This window comes from Callionymus lyra, chromosome 3 (assembly GCF_982586985.1).
Source record: "Callionymus lyra chromosome 3, fCalLyr1.hap1.1, whole genome shotgun sequence".
NCBI classification, from domain to species: domain Eukaryota; kingdom Metazoa; phylum Chordata; class Actinopteri; order Syngnathiformes; family Callionymidae; genus Callionymus; species Callionymus lyra.
Genome location: NC_141820.1, coordinates 31,181,640 through 31,199,268, shown reverse-complemented (window position 1 = coordinate 31,199,268; position 17,629 = coordinate 31,181,640). Strand labels below are relative to the sequence as shown.

The window sequence follows — 17,629 nt, the reverse complement described above, 5'->3', positions numbered from 1 at the left end:
CACTCCTGTAAAGTGCATAGTAAAAAAAGGAAAAGAAGAGAGAAAAACCTTTTAAATTGTTTCTCTGAGCGGTCCTGATGAATGCACGTTTGTTTACCCACAATCCTCTGACCTTGGTAAATGGAGAAGGCCAGGGACACGTCTTGTCATCCACATGATGAGCACAGATAAGTTGTTAATCAATGGCATCAATATTTAACTTAATTTGTTCTTCTTCTGGTTATATTTAGAAGTGAAAAGTGCAGTGTTTTTAAATGTACAACCAAGATCAGAAAACTATTATGGCCAGTATTAAAAAAAACATAGTTATGTGGATATGTTATAAAATTAATTAAATAAAATATAGTATTATAAAATGCACATGTTCCCCCCTTACTATTGTAAAGGTTCATATTTATACATATATAAATCATGTCTTTACATGCAATAAGCTTTCAATTAGGAATGTTTTGATGGTAAGGTGAGAACATTCTTTCCTCACAGTCCAATAAGATTAAGTGAATGTGTTACAGATTACACTTAAAGCATTACCCACAGTCTCTAAGTGCCTTAAAGCGAACTGCATCCATCTGGCTTCAACACAACTTATTAAGTACTTTGTTGATATTGCAAAACAAGATCAGTTTTCGGGAGCTTTGTTGCTTCATTTTGAAATTATGCTTTTTAATACAATAGAGAAGGAAATTACAGATGACTTAAATAGTAGTGGTCTGATGAAACTTCATAAAGCAGTGTCATTATTTACAGAGTCCACTACATGGTGGTCTCTGCACTATTTTCCTTTGTTTTGAACAACTGTTCTAATGAAACATCATCATTTTTAAGTTTTTGATGGCGCCACCTACTGACCTTTAAACAACATGGCAATGTATCATGAAGCTTCATCTGACTATACATGTACGTATACTTTTTTTATACTTACCTCTGAACGTATTCCATTCCCTTGGCACTTCATTTCTATAATATTATATATTCTAATATATATATATATTTTGATTGTCATATTGGTAAGAACTCAATTTGTTTGAAAAAAAAAAACTTAACCTTGGGTATCAAATGTGTTGTTATCCAGTATTTTGTTTATTTTAGTCTGAAGGGTCTGAGACACTCTTTGAGGAAAATTAAAAGAAAATAGTTATAATATTATAGTTGATTATCCAGTTACACCAGGTTAAACTAGAGAAGAAAAAAAACAAAACATCTTTCACTTTTAACTAGACGTGAGGCTGCTGTCGGTCAGTAGCTGTGTTTCCAATAAAGTTTTTCATAAAATAAAAGTAATATTTTCAACAAAAAAAGACCCATTTCTAATAAAGGTTGTTTGGGGCAGCTGCAGTCTTGTGAAACCTTTTTTCCCAGCACTTTTGTTTGCCACGACGAGGCTCCCCGCTTCTGCCAACATGACATGGCGAATATTCAGAGGCAGAAGCCTGATGAGTCCAGAAATATGTAGCTGCGAACAATGAGAAAATACAAATTTTATCCCCAAATTTATAGCAATAATTTCCCTCTGGTTCTTCTGTGTTACTCTGATCTTAAGATCTTAATCACAGTCACAACTAGTTATGGTCTGATGAAGCTTCATGAACAGTGTCATTATTTTCAGAGTCCACTAGATGGCGGTATCTCCACTATTTTCCTTTGTTCTACTGAAACATCACATCGTTTTTGAACTGATGGCGCCACCTACTGACCTCTAAACGACCTGACACTGCTTCATGAAGCTCCATCAGCCCATCACTAGTTACAACACATTACAAGAGAATAAAAACTTTATTAATCAGGTGAGTCAAACACAAGGGAAAGAGGAGAGGTCAGGACCAGGTCAGGTAAATGATGAAGAAGGTGGACGAGGTCCGGGGCTGACACAAACTATTGTCTCTTCACACAGTGATGGTTATTAAGTTCATAATAATAGTGCCTGAAGATTAAACAGGGAATAACATAAAGAGTTTGTGTCTTTATCTAGAGACTCTTGATGAAACGTCCCGCTGGTCCCTCTTGAGGTCATGAGCGTGGCATCAGGTGATGGCGGCTGAATACTAACGCAATGCTCTGAACGCTTCTGTTGTTTTTCGTCCCACAGTGGACATGCTGGCGAAAAGAGAAGAGGAGGCGAAGGATGCAACGTAATCTGACTGCTGCTGTTACGCAAGACAATAAAGTGCAACAGCAGCAAAGAACCCTGGCTCGGAGGAGGGAATGTGCCAACTGTACACAAAACAGCGAGGCCTGAGGGATGGAGGGGGCAGGTCTGACGTGGTCACATCGGCGTCCTCGCACACGCAGAGATGGATAGCGGGCATCCCGGAGGCTAATGAAATAAGCAGAAGCTGAGTCAGATATTACCCCCCCCCCCGCCTGGTTTAGACAATAAAGGTGAAAGAAGGAGAGTGTGGAGGTGTGGAAGGAGAGCTCGGGAGGAGAGTCAAAATTATCTCTGCCTTTAATTCACCTGGAGTCGGGGAGAGCGGGAATGGGAAGCCTCGAAGCCGTTAAACAAACCATTAGATCATCCCTGACATCCATTCTTCCATTATTACCTAGCTCTACTGGATTACAACAATCTTCTGTTTTTTTTATTTTATGTTGCTTTGTATGGAACACTTGTGAAAACTTGATGTCTCGAGGATTCTCTAAATCCGTTGGAGGTTTTACTTGGCTTGGATACTGAAAGTCGGTACCATGATGATACCAGTTCTCACATAAACTGTAAACAAACTTCTGTCTTAAAGTGATAGTTCACCCAAAATTCAAACTTCACTCAATCTGTTCCTCTTTAGAGTTATTGACAAAAATATATGTCTATTTTAACGTAAAGAGTGGACACTCAGTGGTCGTCGTTTTCATCTTCGTCAAAAAAGACAAACTCAAAAACATCCAAATACCTCTGTGGTTCTCGTCTTAATTGTCTAACATCTTGTTGTGACACAGCTTTCAGTCTACTGTCTACACTGGGGGATATTTTCCCGAGGGTTTCCTGTCTGTGCAGCATGTCAGCGTTTAAGCTTCTGCTACAAATTCATTTCCTCTTGTTAGCGAATCATAAGAGACGAGTCCAATGGATGTATTTGGATGTTTGAATTTTGGGTAAACTATCCCTTTAACTACCTTTTAAGGCTGTAAATGTAAGAAAATTCCTGAGCTAGAATGTAAAATGCATGTTATGATATTAACCCAGCTCATTGCTAGAAAAACAGAAAAGTACAGTACAAAACGTGTCTCCAGATAACGCACGGATGCAGCTAAACTGAATTGACTTATCGGACAGAAACAACTGAATCAGTCTCTGATAAGCAAATACACAATGGAAGCATGGGCTGCTGACGTTTACATCTGCCACCAAAGAGTTGTTTTGCTTCAGAAAGAAGTTGGACATTGACACGGGTTGTAAGTTTGTCGAGACAAGTAAAGCTTCTGTAACATTTGTACCGTGTCTGATTTGTTTGAGTGCACAGCCTACCCCGATCCTATTTAAAAAGTTTTGGCCCATTAATACATTTCTTAGGTATTGAAAAATTAGTTTATTAATCCTGAAAGTAATGCTAGCACATATAAATTCATACGAACAGAGAAGCTTTAGACAAAATGGTGTCCAATATTGATTCAAATGGATCTCATTAAATATTATTGACTATATTTAGCCTATTTAATACTGCAGAAAATGACCGGGTCCAGTAGGTCATCACACATCGTTATCAGATTTTCAACCCAGCAGTTTGACAGTCTGTTTTCACTTTCAACCGCTTAAGCCAATGACACCGAACATTCGTTACTAGATATTTATTGCAAACACAACAAATCTTTAATACACACATGCAAAATCAGGAGGTGTATTGGAGGTGCATGACTTGCTTTACATCTGGAAATTGAATGTGCAAGACTGGTCATATATGGGATGGTCAGGAAGTAGGAAGAGCAAGGCATCAAAAGGATGCAGAGGCTGATAATAAAGTAGCCGGAAGTGCTTGAAAGAATTGGCAGAAGCAAAATGTGGTGTAACAACCAACCCAGCCTTCTTAATACTTGAATGATGTTGATAACATGACAAGCAACAGAACATATGGAGTACAATCTGTACCTAAAAGTGTATCCAGGACATTGCTATTTGTCCTATGCTACAGCAGAATCAAGAAGCCAGGAACTAGTCTTAAGCTAATTCAATATATTTGTTCAAATGGGAAATAGGAGCAGCTCTTCAAATCATCATAAGGGGTGGGGGGGACACAATATGGGTGTCACGATCCACTTTTGTTTTCTTTTATTTTGTCGGAGTACTTCCTGCTTCGCCAATTTATTTTTCTTTGACAGTTGACGGGCGCAGTTCCTGACAGCGGTTGGCAGAGTCGCACAGCTGCTTGTGACCAATCAATCAGCCCTGACATATTTAAAGGGCTGATCTCCAGCCAGCAGTTGTCAGCTCGTTTCCAGTCCCACCTGGTAAATTTTTGACGCCACCTGCTTGCTATTCCAACTTTGTTCCTTGGACGTTGTTGTTCTAGTCAGTGTATTTTGTTACTTGTTGCCATCCTGTGGACATTCTGGTGTTTATTAAATTGTTATTTTTGTAACTTTTCTCCTGTCTGCCGTTAATTTTATTCCGCTTGTGGGCCACCTTATTAAGTGATTCATGACAAAGGACCTGGATGCATTTTAACGGTGATGGACGAGGCATCCATCCAGGTAAAAACAGCAAAGCTGATATTGGATGAGAATTTTGTGCCCTTAAGCAATGAAAGTAATTATGGTTTGGAACATCCGATTGTGAGTGTCTGCTGTTACTGAGTGATTGTGAAATGTTTTTAACCCATAAATATGTATTTACTTAGAAACCCATGTCTTTTATCGTGATTTTAACCCCCACCCCCTGCCTCAAAAATCCGTTGTCACAAGCTGAATGTCCTGCTGAGATGTTTCGTTCTTATTATTCACAATGATAACGAATGTTCTGATATAGATTCATACACAACAATGATTACCGTCTACAAAAGCACATACTGTGAAATGAAATTGAAATTCCTGCACTCCAGCTGTTTCTATTATGAATCCACATTTTCCATGACCCATGCTGTCATATAAATATAGAAGAGCCATACTGTCTTCTACCTCACTGTGAGAGAAGGAAGTCGTAAGCAGGGGATGACACAGAGGAAGACAAGAGGGAACAGAACACAACGGACCCATCAACAGATAATTGCGTGCTATTAAGAAGCCGACCTATCACAGGTTTCATTCACTCTGCTGTCATACATATCGATCATCACAGAATGAAACTGACCACCAGAGCTCTGTTTACGTGCTGCCTTTAGTCACTTTGGATTGTTGTGATTGGACAAAGCCGGTTACGCACGCAAGCTGTCCCTTCAATAAGGAACCAAATGTAGTCTGGAGAGACCTCCGCCTGTGAGTCATCACCCAACCTTTGGAGTTAATGAAATCCTTCCCAGAGCTCTCTCAAGTTCTGCCAGCCGTGACAAAGTGTAGCTGATGTCTGGCTCAGATGGCGAGACGACTCTCATCCATGTTTGTGTGCGTGTTGCTTCAGAAGTAAACTGCGCCAAATCAGAAGGAAATCGTTTAATTTTGGATTAATTCTTACACACATGTTTTCACAGGAGACTTAGAGTCATGAACAAGGTGGACAGGAGGAGCCTGGTGATATGGTTGAACAAAATAAAGTGTACAAGCCAGATGTCTAGTGACTGTAGATTTGATTTGATTTGAATGCTTTTTTTCCGAAAATGTTTAGGTCCATAAGAAAATAAAACTCTGACAATAAAACAAAACCAATAAGATTAGAGAAACAAAGATAGCGATAGTCAAAACAATAATAGTCAAACAATAATGATATGAACCCATATGTCGGAAAACCATGTGTTTTTTAAGCTTTTTAAACTGGATCATGCTTGGTCATTGCTTGAGCTCCTCATCCAGTCTGTTCCCAAACCTCACTCCACAAACAGAAACACAAAAACTTTTTAACGTTGTACTATATCTATATATACAGTATATAACTATATCACTGATGTATTAAATTAAACTACGCCCTCAAAATGTAACCCCCATCTCTGTTAAAAAACAATCTTTGAATGTTTTCAGGCAGTAGATTGTTTGTTGCTTTGTACATGGTTTGTGCTGTTTTATTGAACCAGGTCGATTCATTTTAAGGTTTTTGATCTTAAGAATAGTGAATTTGTGTGATCTCTATAACCGGAATTACCGATTATTTGTATGGCTGTGTTCTGAAGTATGGATATTGATTGTGTTGTACATTTGAAACTATTTCCCCAGACCTCTGCACAGTAATGCATATATGGAGGATAATTGAACAATAAAGAATGTGGAGTGATTTGTGGTCCAGAAAGTGTTTTGCTTTGTTGAGAACGGAAATGCTTCTTGAGAATTAGTTTCTTATCTGTTTTTTATGAGACTTCCAGTTTATTTTATCATCAATTATTATACCAAGTAACTTATTTTCATTAACTCTTACAATATCCACACCATCTACTTGTATCTGTAATTATGTACTTTTATTGAAGTTTTAGAATAGCATGAATTTAGCTTTACTCAAGTTCAATGATAATTTGTTATTGTCAAACCACATTTTCAGTTTGCCGACTTCCGTTGTGATCTTCCCCAGCTTTTCATGGAAACCGACATTTATGTAAAGTAAAAACAATTTTGGACCCAATACTGACCCCTGTGGAACGCCACAAGCAATGTCCAGGCATAATGATGAATATTCCCCCAACTTCACAAATTGTTCTCTGTTACTTCAATAACTTCTCACCCAGTGCAATACCAACCCCCTGATCCCATAGCGTTGAAGTTTATTTATCAATATGTTATGATTTATTGTGTCAAAAGCAATAATTGAATAGTTTTTCTAGGATTTGGGAGAATTGTGGAAGTAAAGAAACAGGCCTGTAAACTGTGAAGTTGTGTCTATCCCCAGCTTTATATAGCAACAACTGTTGTCATATTGTTTGGACATTTCCTGGTTTTGAATGATAAATTACAGATGAATGTTAGTGGTTCTGAAATCCCCTCGATGACCTTTTTTACAATTCTCATATCAATTTAATTTGAATCAGTAGATGTTTTTGGTTTACATGTATTTACAATATATATTATTTCTTATTTATCCACTGCTGTGAGGAACATTGAACAGGGATTTCTCACTATAAATGTATCATTCCAATCCTCAGGTAACAATGCATCAGGAATATTTCCTGCCAGGTTTGGTCTAACATTCACAAAAAATTATTAAAACCGTTGACCACATCATCCATGTTTTCCTTTTTTATATTGTCATCAATAAAATATGTAGGATAGCTCTGTTGTTTGGCGCCTTTTTAAATTAAACTATTTAATGTGTCCCAAATTCTTTTAACATTGTTATTGTTAATATATAATATTTTACTGTAGTATTCCTGCCTACACACCCTCATAATATTGGTAAACTTATTCTTATATTTGTTTTAATTAATTTTTTGCCTATAGTCCTTTGCTTTATCAATTCTCTAAAAATGTTTTTTTCTTTTTACAGGCATTTTGTTATCCCTTTGTGCACCATGGTCGATCTTTATCTTTTTGTTTTCTGTAGTATTGTTTTTTATCATATAATGACGTGAATCTTATTAAAAAAGGTTAATATGCAACATCAGTATCCGCTTCATTATATACCTTTTCCCAATTTTTTACCAGTAAATCATTCTTTAATGAATTCATGGTTTCCTCTGTCCTTACTCATTTGTATTTGAATTTTTCCTCTGCATTATAGTTGTTGTTATACGTTATAAAAACTGGTAGGTGGTCACTGATCTCATTGATAAATAGTCCGCTCACTGTATTATTTCATTTCATCATTGGTGAATATGTTATCGATTAAGGTTGCACAATGGGATGTTATTCTATTGGTCTGTTGATTTTGGATGTAAAAGATGCTGTACAGGGCGCAAGGTGGCGCAGTGGTTAGCCTCAGCAACAAGGTTGCTGGTTTGATTCCAGGCTGAGGCAACCTTTCTGAGTAGAGTTTGTATGTTCTCCCCGTGTTGGTTGGGTTTACTCCGGGGACTCCGGTTTCCTCCCACAGTCCAAAAACATACAGAGGTTAATCGAGAACTTGGAAATTGTCCATAGGTATGGGAGCGTGTGTGAATGGTTGTCTGTCTTTGTGTGTGCCCTGCGACAGACTGGCGTCCTGTCCAGGGTGTCCCCTTCCTCTCGCCCTATGACTCTTGGATAGGATCCAGTCTCCCCGCAACCGCGACCCCGGGATAAAGCGGTTGTCAATGAATGAATGAATGAATGAACCCATGCTGTACATTGTATTGATGAATCCATCTGTCATTTGATAAGGTAAGGTAAGGTAAGGGGTAAGGTAGAACTTTATTGATCCCTCAAGAGGTCTCCTTCGGGAAATTGTTTCTTTCCAATAGCCATAGCAAATACAGCAATTTTTCATAAAAAATGAATCAAAAATAAAATAAGATCAAGAACAAAGAGAAATAAGGTAGAAAGATGATACAATCTAAGTCTAAAGATAAAGATAAAGAACATAGATCAAAGAAAAATAACAAAGACAAAGGATACAAAATAACATACAATGTTGCTTATTTGGATTAAACACATCAATATTTTGAGTCACCACATATGAAAACAACTTTTTGATTTGTTTTTGAAAACATTTCCCCCCCAGCCCGTCCTTGGATGCTTCTATACTACAGCCTGGTGCTCTGTATGTACAGCTGATTATAACCTCTTTTTCCCCGCATATTTCAATAGTTATACATTCCAATAATCAATCACAGTTGTCATATTTCCAATGGGGGTGAAGTTTAAATGATGGCTCTTGAATGGATTCAAAGGGCTATAGGTGGCCCTCCTAGATCCCATATATATCAATATAAGATATTGATCTGTAGATCAATATGAGAGGCTACAACGCCATGCATGTATATTTCAGTAGAGACATAACAGGGCATATCTTCAAAGGTTTAAAAAACTGTGTCGTGAATAATATCATAAGAGAAAAACATGCTGTGAGTCGTCGTGTTCCAGGGATGGAGGGATGAGAGACGGAGCAAAGGAGGAGGAGGAGGAGGAGGAGGAAGAGGAGGAGGAGGAGGAGGAGTGCCGTGCGCAACGTCAGTGCCAATAGGCGCAGCTCTGTCTAATTAAACCTCTTCCACTTAATCCCGACCATCCCCCCGATTTAAATCCACTCCACGGCCGCTGAAGCAACACGAGCCGCTGCCTCCCGTCGCTGCTGCCGCCGCTGATGCCGCTGCTGCCGCCTCCTCGTGCTCGGTAAGATGGTGAGCGGGACTCCGTGCTAGTCCTTCAGCTGCGTGTCGTGTCGTGCGTGGATGTGTAGTCGGAAGCGGTCGTAGTAAGAAGGAGCTCCTGGAGGAAGCCAGAGCATCATCCGCGCATCCTTCCTCCTCCTCCTCCCGGAACACCGGAGCCGCAGCCCGGACCCTCGCAACCGCGACACACGCTCCTGTCAGGTGAGACGCTGCAGCGACCTTTATTTATAACACAATGTGCGATTAAAAAAACGTCCTAGGAAGGAAGAGAAGCAGCAGTTTTTTGGGGGGGTTTTCAACATAAGCTGTATCTGCAAAACATTAACTATAAATGATCCAAAAATACTGCTATTGTTCAAACAATAAGGGTTTTAAAGTGATTATTTAGGAAAATAAAAGATGTTCCTTTTTACTGGGTTTATTGATGATCCTGACATGGGACAGGAAGCTTGTAGATGATGGTGATGATGATGATGATGATGATGATGGTGCATTTCACTTGATATCCTTCAGAGAAGCCTGAATAAAATAAATGCAAACCATATTTCTCTTTGGATCTTGCATGACAGGCTGAGTCCACAGGGAATGCCAGGAGCAGGTGTAGTCGTGAAAATGTTGTTTTTATATATTGAGGGTTTTGTTTGCGAGTGATGGGACGATGCGATTGGGGAAACTCGTGAGTTCAGATAAGGTTTTAACGTTTAATCTGTGTAAAATAAAGGTGATATTTTTTGGTCAGCTCAACGTGTATCGATTAAAAGATGTCTGCTTTAACATGTAGGAAGGTTGAGAATTCTGGTTTATTTCTAAAACAATGTGCGATTAAAAAACGTCCTAGGAAGGAAGAGAAGCAGCAGTTTTTTTTTTTGGTTTTCAACATAAGCTGTTTCTGCAAAACATTAACTATAAATGATCCAAAAATACCGCTATTGTTGCAACAATAAGGGTCAGAAGCCACGTTTTAAAGTGATTCTTTAGAAAAAGATGTTCATTTTCCTGGGTTAATGGATGATCCTGACATGGGACAGGAAGCTTGTAGATGGTGATGATAGTGATGATCATGATGATGATGGTGCATTTCACTTGATATCCTTCAGAGAAGTCTGAATAAAATAAATGTAAACCATATTTCTCTTTGGATCTAGGCTGAGTCGACAGGGAATGCCAGGAGCAGGTGTAGTCGTGAAAAGCTGGGATGAAATGTTGTTTTTGTATATTGAGGGTTTTGTTTGCGTGTGATGTGATGAGATTGGGGAAACTTGTGAGTTCAGATAAGGGTTTAAGGTTTAATCGGTGTAAAATAAAGGTGATATTTTTGGTCAGCTCAATGTATATCGACGAAAAGATGTCTGCTTTAACATGTAGGAAGGCTGAGAATTCCGGTTCATTTGTGATATTGAACCTCCATAAAGCTGAGCAGGGAGAGGCCAGTTCATGGGAGTTCAAACTATGCAGTAATCCGTTGTGTTATCACATCATGCTGCAAACTCTTGTTGACAAAAATTTGAACTTCTCCCAACACTCACCTAGCATCCTGGTTAGTATTATTATGGTGTTATATTTATTTCTCATGTAAAAAAACACCAACTGCAACTCTTTTTTTCCGGCTTAGTCTCCCTCCTCACCCCAGACATACAAACACCAGCCAACATAGGCAGTCAGCCAGGGTGACTACCAGGTTTGGAAAGTTTTAGAAAGGTAGAAGCAGGAAAGTACATACCAGTGTGCAAAATAGATAAATCTCTGTTAATAGGGAACAAACACATTCACACACCTTTATTGACAACAATACCTTAAGAAAACACATGGCAAAGAGGTTTCTGGGAGAAGACGTGACCACTGTTGTGACACTAGTATGGCTTAATGTTATGTTATCCTCACATGTGTAGTTTTTCCATCAATGATTTCTTGTGTTTTTTTGGGGGGGGTCCAGAAAAGTGGTCTTTGTATTTGTGAAAATCGATTTGACATTTGAGACAATTACATAACAAGTTCTCACACGGAACAAATTACACTGAAAGGTCGTGGCTCTACTGTTACATCGTTGTTTACTGGCTGTGTTTTCGCAGTTTTACACTAAACTCTAAGTAAGAAATCGAAAGAAGTCTACGATGCTAACAATTTACTGGTAAAATATATGATATTTGTCATAATACCCGCCTTGTTTATCATTCTCTAATCTTAACTAACGCTGAGAAAACATTTAAAGTGATTCATCAAGAAAATTATTTGCATTTCTAAAAGCAATTTAAGGTGTTTATACTTAATACAAGGTGTCCTTGGAAAGAGTGATACTTAATCTATTGGTTGTGCACAATTTGGTAGAGTTACTGGGGAATTTTGGAAGTTAAAAAGCAACAAAAATAAAATTAATAAAAATGTCTTTTTTTTAAATAATTCTACAAACTTTTTTTTTCTTGGAAATTAACTTAACTACACTTTTGAATGCACTTTTGCCATTTCTACCTTATGGTCTTTGAATATTCTCTAATTTAGCTCTTTCAGCTGCTCTTTCTTGGTAGGCTTAGCTTAACAACACAAAGTGGATAAAGATCAAGCTGTTATTACGAGTCACACTTAACTTAAACCTGTCAGAGCAAAAGTCTGCTCTGCATCTTGAGAACTCTTCTTTATATCTAAATCAATCTTTATTGTTACTATTTTTATAATGAAGAATTACTCTCACAGACTTTAGGAAATATATTTCCGTTCCCAGTCACCAACATTCCTTGGAGATCAGTTCAAGGAGAGGTTGTGTTAATAATGTTAATAATTTTATTTTTTCAAGATGCGATCGTAAGATTCATGTTTGAGCCAGGCCTCGTATAAGATTCTTTGATTCTCACTCCTTTTCATGTCCAGCAAGGGAGAGATCAGAGCCTCTTTGCAATAGTCATGGTTAAAGAGAAAGTCTTAGCCCATCTTCAGTTGACTTGTTAGTGCTGCGATGTGTTTCATTGCATGATTGTGTGTAGGGCTGAGATTGTAAAATGTTGATACCAGTACAGATACCATACTTTGATGTCGATTCACACGGGTAATCTTTCCGATACAAATTTTATAATATCAATGTAACCAAAAACAAATTTACATTAAACATTGTACAAAATTCTTTCAGCTTTTGAAAATTTCCACTCCAAGCTATTTTCTTACTGAAACAATAAATAGTGCAAAAGAAAAATGTAATGTTCATTAACTTTGCAATTGACAGATGGATCTGTTGGGGAAATGAATGAACAGACTTATGTAATTATGGTATGGAACACATTAGCACTATCATCATCTTAATGTTCAAGACGTCAGTCCTTTAACCAGCATCCTTTCAGTGCAATCGTCTATCGTCTCTTCTTCTTATCTCTGGGAACAACTTTGTACTCGGCAGAGATGTGCGGTTAATGCAGAGCTACAAGAGGTTTACCCTCAAATGGATGTTGAATGGCTGCAATTGTTTCCTCAGGAAGCAACTTAGAGACCTGATAATGTGCCAGTTAGTGCTGACCTCAAGAGACTGCTGCAGTGAGGATGCGTGACCTGATGAGGGATCTTATCCAGAGAGAAAAAACCTGCTCAGCTACATTTTGTTTTAAAATAGGCCATGTGCCCAGCAGAGGCAGCATTTAGCTTACGTGTGCTAATGCTAGTCTTGTCCTTATGTAAGAGGATAAGTGTGTGCTGAAGCGCTACACCGACACAGTACGTCACAGACACCCTCCTAACTTTGATATTCTGCGTCGTGCGGGTCCTGATCAGGGAATTCATGATGAGCCTGGTGTGCAGGAAAAAGAAAGATGGAAATTGTTTCAGATGTTTTTCTCTGGAACACCGAAATCCTTTGTCTGCTTTCCTCTCAAAGCTGCATGCAGAGTGAATACTTACCTTACTACACCTCGGTCAAGTGAGAAACACTGTTCTTTACACCTTCAAAAGGTGAAGGGAAGTCAGAATGTTTTGTCTTTTTCTTGACCCCGTTTTTTTTTTGTTTTATAATGATGCAATGTATGCATTCAATTATTTAATTTAGGTGGGATGTTTACATAAAACAAACAAAGATAATGGATCTGTATCTGGGGTTTGTGATTATTACTTTCATCTTAGCTAGAAAAATCTAAATAAACTAAGAGTCAATTCAACAGCTACAATCATGCAATGATTGAAAGGAAATGCTTTAGAAAATGATTACTTTCTGGGTTGAACATGAGCTGCAACGAGATGGAAATTATCAACCAATGTTTACCGACTTTCCACTTTAAATTGATTAACTGAAACTAATTTTAAATGAGAAAATAAATGTGTTTTTCCTTCATGGCCGATATGGACCGTTTTTGTTCCTGAATAGTAGATAATAATAGCAATAATAGTGTTTGATTCTCTGGGGAAACCACCAGGAAACGTTAAGTCTAAAGGTGTATCAAACTATTTACAGATAGACTTCATACAACTTGACTTTTGATAGGTTCATGAAAAAATATACATTTTAAAGCTTGACATGATGCCTAGAACATGCGTAAGGTGTTTCCTGTTCCCAGCTTGTTGGTTAACAAATCCTGATCACGGGCAATAGTAGGTTTCAAAGCTGGTAATGTACGTAAAGAGAACACATATGTAGGTTTCCTCTTGCTGCTTTAAACAGGAACTAATTGAATTAAGAGGTCTCAGAAATTGTAGGACATCGACAAGGGTATCTGTATGACTTCCCATGAATAACATGAGGATGGAGCAGCAAATGCTAATGCTTTACGTCATCATCCTACTAAGGATGGAAAAGAAAAGAAAAACCTCTTTTTGTATCAAAAAAAATTCTATCAGAACAATTGTAAATGGGACGAAATTCAAACTTAAAGCTTGCTAATGTGGTCACAGAGTTGTTTAAGAACAAGTGACAATGGAAGATAAAAAGTTACATTAGGTTTTTTTAAAGCCCATCCATGGAGTTCACATATAAACGTTGATTTAAATCTATTTGCACATGCATCTACTAGAGGAATGGAAATGAGACTTTTGACCATAGAGTTGAAACTGTGGCGTCCTGCAGGGCTGACATCCCCCTGCAGAGACCTGCTGTGTGTACATCCTCCGGCGGCTGGATGGATGCGGAAAGGCCAAGAGAATTGGTCAGAGGACATTTTTATGGGCGGCTTTAGAATCAAACATCTTGGTGGTGCTCCAGCTGCCTGGAGAATTCCCAAATATGACGTTGTTCCTGAATCATCTGGCTCACACAACCCTGTCTTTACTCAGGGGGGATGTCGGCCACGCTTCTCACGTCTATTGCACAGTTCACTTCTAAAAAGTAGGGGGATTTTATTCGGGGATTTGGCCATATTTTTGAAAGGAAAAAAAAGGAGTTTGAGGATGTGTGTGTGACAGCATCAGCGTGCCGTGTGTTGTGCTGGCGACCTGTCCGTTCCTGTCCTCGCCTCTCACCAGATGACACCTGGGCACGACTCCAGCTCCCCCGTGAGCCCTGGCTGTAGGGAGTAGGAAGATGATGAATGAAACACGGAAACCCACTTGTTGAGTAAAAATCTGCTCGGGTAAACTCAGGTTTCGGGAAGTATACATGTGAATAACCCCTAAATGACTTGTCTTTTCTTTGCTTTACATCAATACATAACTTGGACTTTACAATTCTGCAACTTTTCTTTTCTATGAATGAGTCTGTAAAGCCCTACATGTGTTTAATATTTGTCAGCCACCAGCCAAAGCTAAACATTCAACCCCCCCAAAATAAAAATAAAAGTAAAATTATTAAATATTAAAAAAGGATAATTAAAAGTATAATAATAATAATAATAATAATAAGCACCAAGTGGAAATAAATAAGGGAAAAATTAAGGTAGAATTACTCATGTGTTTCACTTAAACAATCACTTTTGATAGAATGATTACAATGTTTTTCAGTTTGTCTAATAAAAGTCGCACAACTGGAAACAAATAAAAGCAGAGCAGGAACAGCTAATTCTGACTCCAGAGTTGTGGTTGCCTAAAAAGACAAACACAGGATATGCTGAAAAGAATCATCAGGAGACGAACAAAATGCACCTGATCTATTGAAGCTGTATGTTAAATTATGATGACTAGGCGCCTTCTGTTCAAGGTAGTGCTGTTTTTTTTTTTATGATATGAACTGTGTCTCTTATTCGCAGCTGTCTCTGAAACACACACAGTACATCAAGTTCAGTTTATCCCAGAGCCTGGTCATGCTGGAGCTCTGCCAGCGGTCAGAGCCACCTCGCTCTCTCTCAAGGCTTTACTCGCCTTGCATTTGAGCAAAGCAGAATTTCAGACTCTAACAACATCAACTAGCAAATGTCTGTTATCAGTGATATACATAAATATATCATCATTTATTTTGGATAAATATAGCAAAAGCCTAAATGATGAATACATATGTGTATTACTATATTATCAATATCACTAAATGATTCAACGTAAGAAAGGAAATTGCAAATTTTAATTAAAATTTTTAAATGTGACTATTTATTTTTGTCATGATACGTTTCTAAAGTCATAATTCACTAGAAATTCAATATAAATAAAACTAAACGTTAACTGGATCTAATGAGCGAATGAATCAATAGATTGAGTTGACAGACTCAATAATGCTAACAAGTGTTCATGAACACGTAGAAGTGTTAAGAGGTCTGTTCGAAGGGCAGAACCACAGATTGTGGGTGATTTACCAAGACTGTGTTTTGCAGATATGCCTATTTAGGGCAGAGATATTATGTCTTGAAATTCATAAAAAATACTTTTGTTTTCTATTATTTCTTGTAAGATTTAACACCTTATACATAAGGTCCATTTGTTTGCTCAAATATAGAAAGAAAATACCATTAAGAGTTTTATTTATGAATTGATATCAAGACGTTTTCCAAAAACAGTTGTTTAAGGACATATAGATAAAATAAATAGTTTGTAAGGGCTATTGTGATAATTCCCTTTGTTATTTTTAAAGCTGGACACAATTGTATGTTATGTCAATAACGTTTCTGTGCTGGTGCTGACACTGCTCCAGTTGAGAAATTTATTTTTGTCTTGAGATAATAACATAAACTAAGTAAAAATAAAATGTATTGTTGATTTTATTTCAGCAACTGATACACTGCATATTAGTTCAAACTGTGTGTGTTTAACAGACAAATCAAAACAAAATTAAAAACCTGGAAAGCGCTCAAGAGAACACAGTTCTCATTAAAGCAACTCATTTTTTATTTAGTTAAATAAGACACAACATTTCAAGGCATCTTTATACACAGAGTAATGATTCTTCAAATGATTCATGGATCCAAATGGTCATTTGGACCACAACCAAAATCCTCATTACATTATCGACTTTTCCTGGTGACTACATTTAAAATATGTTTAACTTTTTGCAGATAATTATAAAACGTTTTTGGTGGATGTAATACATACATTATAAAAATGATGTGAAAATAGGGCCTCTGACTTATCATTGAAATTGTTATTTGTATTTAAAAATACTTTTCTTTTTCATCCCCATGTAGCTGCCGAGGTATGAAAGGGAAGTGCGGTTGTGCAGGTTAATACAAACAATTGTTTATTGTGCTGCGTCGATGTCTAGAGGCAGAAGTGGAAAACTGCTCTTTTATTATTGATAGTGCACGGCATCTGAATACACGTGAGCACAACGACCTCACATCCCCTCGTTTTAACGCTATGGCTGATCACACGCAGAATCCCAGCTCCATAAAATACACAAGATGGAAATGTCATTTTTAATAAGTGACATTAATGAGCTGTTTCCACTCCTGTTCTCTCCTCTGGTCATTAGGATTGTGCGTACTTTCTCTCCATTGCCGACACGACGCTGCTAATGGATTCAAGTGAAGGAAATTTTATGTATACAGAATTTTTCAGTGTTAAGAGGTCACTCACATTCTCTCATCTTTAACTCCTAATACACTAGAGTCTTTATAGGGGGTTTAATGGAGTACATTATCTTATAATTGGCCTAATGCACTTAACTTAAGTGATAAGATCCCCTTTTCTCTCAAGAATGTTTTTACATTTATATTTGTGTTGTTTCATCGGATACCAACCCAAGTGTGAGCATCAAGCAGAAATAAAATAGATTTTCTTTTATGTCATTTGGGGTTTTCGCTACATTTCTTTTAGTAGTTCAATTGTGAAAAACAGTATGACACAAAAAATAATACACACCCTTATCATTGCTTCCAGATGGTACCCAAGTAACAGTAACATTTTTAATGCCAGACTCTTAAGAAAATGTATTTATTGTGCATTTTTACATTCTGTTTAAGAAAATAAATACTCTTGAATTTTAAAAAGGGCCC

The 17,629-nt window shown here is 37.6% G+C and overlaps 1 protein-coding gene and 1 long non-coding RNA gene across 2 annotated transcripts in view; both read left to right on the top strand.

Moving 5' to 3' along the window:
• Positions 1 to 17,629, top strand: part of LOC148084459 (uncharacterized) — a 267,620-nt gene that overhangs the window by 152,088 nt on the left and 97,903 nt on the right. The gene's annotated exons all lie outside the window — the stretch shown is intronic.
• LOC148084464 (hippocalcin-like protein 1) overlaps positions 9,158 to 17,629 on the top strand; it is a 40,699-nt gene continuing 32,227 nt past the window's right edge. Inside the window, exon 1 of the mRNA XM_087787542.1 lies at positions 9,158 to 9,512. The gene's annotated coding sequence lies outside the window, so the exon portion shown is untranslated. The remainder of the gene's footprint in view (positions 9,513 to 17,629) is intronic.